The following is a 1980-nucleotide window of genomic DNA, read 5'->3' as shown; positions in this document are numbered from 1 at the left end:
TTAACCTGAGATGAGCTGGCATTTGCTTAAGTTACTTTTGTCCACACGCCATAAGCTCTCTTCTGCTCATGTACATGTTAGGATCCACTGATCTTGTTGCCACCCAGAAATATGCATCAGCTGGTAAGAAATTNCCCAATAAATGGCANTCTGAAATNCTGGGTTTGACTGCCTCATCCTGGGTCTGCTGCAGAATGCTGGGATAATGAGCAGCACACACCCTGCTCTTCATAAAGACATGATGTGGTATGCTTTTTCCACAGGAAGACTGTGCACCAGTAATTCAGTACTGATGGCAACAGAAGAGGGAGCAGAAATGAGTCTGTTTAAGTCTATTAGCCTTGGAACAGAGCAGTTAATCAAAGAAATAAGGATATTGGAAATGACATCAGAACTAGAACAGCATAGCAATTATCTTGCCTGGGACATTCCTTGATCATTTTGAACCCTGAGAAAGACATTGTAAGGGCACTTACACTTAGCAAATATTTGCTGACACTTAGCAAATATTTCTCCCCACAGTAAATGGTAAGACTTGGGTAACTGTGGTCTAAGACCTTTGCTCTCCTTGGAATGTTAGTCCTAGAATGGCTGTGTGAGTTTGCTTGGGACCGCCCATAGTTCTGTTATCTGGGCCCAGAGTCAAGAGCAGAGTTGTACAAGTAAAAAAATGCCAACCATTTAATTTAGCTGACTTGACACTGTTATAAAAAGTCCCAGTGGGAAGACAATTAACATGAAGTCAGACGCTGTATGTGTTTTTGAGCCCGAGGACCCATGTGGTAGAAAAGAACTGATTCCCTCAAGTTTTCCTTTGACCACAGGTGAACTGTGACACACTGACACATTCAGCCTAGCGCCTGACAGAACCAATCAGGCAAGGGCCAAGGCAGTACAGGACAAAGAATTGTATTAATTGATGAGCAAGCTGGTCACAAAATGGCCAGTGATATGCCAATTTTGCCAGGAAGGCAATTATTTTCCAGGAATAGGTGACCAGAGACATAAAGTTAGTGACCAGGTATGCAGATGTGATCCTGATCACTGGGCACATGTTTTTCAGTTGTGCAGATCTCAAGATAAAAACAGTGATTATTCCCGGTTTAAAAGGTCCGGTACATAAGCTCTACCTGGGGATGCACAGGAGAAGGTAATTTTAGAATGAAAATACATTCTGATTTCTACTTAGGAATATAAACAGCATGAGTGAAATTTTACTTTTCTCTTTTTAATAAAACAGTCATTTTCCTCTCCTTGGCCTAGACTGGCCTGGAATTCATGTGCAGTACATGTAAAAGTTTATTTACAGCTGCACATGCCTGTGTATGTGCTGAGAGCAGCAGGAAACATCAGGTGTCCTCTTTGACTGCCACTTTCTACTAGAGAGCTAAGTACACAAGCACATGGTCTCAGAGGCTGTGCAGGCACAGAGAGGTGGGCCCTGCTGATGTAACTCAGGTCTCAAGGTAGACATGAACATGGAAACAAGATTCCCTACACAAGGAATTTGGAGAAACCTAATGGACTTTACATAAGCAATTGAAACTGTTGACAATTAGTGTGTTACTCAGTATTTTCTAGAAAGTTCTGACAAGTACATCATCAATCAGGCTGCCCCAGATCATGTGATTTTGGTCTCCAGTGTGCCAGGAAGAGGTTTTTGAGCTCATCTATGCAATGAAAATCAATGTGTAGTGAGTTAAGCTATGAGCGCTCTCAGCTGAGTGCATCTGGCTGCAGTGAGGGAGGCTGGGAGTCAGGCTGAGAGTCTACACAGGTGCAGCTTGCTCCAACCAAAGCCTGATGGCCTGTGGTTGGCAATCCTGTGAAATCTTTGGCCAAGTCTTTAAAATCAGAGCAATCTGGGGAGGAGAAAGAAGAGTCAGTGTGGACTTAGGCCACTGAAGATGGAGATCCATTTGCCTAGTTTGCCAATGATGAAAATCCTCTCCTATCTGGATGCCTACAGTTTGCTACAGG

This window comes from Mus caroli, unplaced genomic scaffold (assembly GCF_900094665.2).
Source record: "Mus caroli unplaced genomic scaffold, CAROLI_EIJ_v1.1 scaffold_9524_1, whole genome shotgun sequence".
In the NCBI taxonomy this organism is placed as follows: Eukaryota; Metazoa; Chordata; class Mammalia; order Rodentia; family Muridae; genus Mus; species Mus caroli.
The sequence above is the reverse complement of the archived record's forward strand: the minus strand, read 5'-3'. Positions refer to the sequence as shown.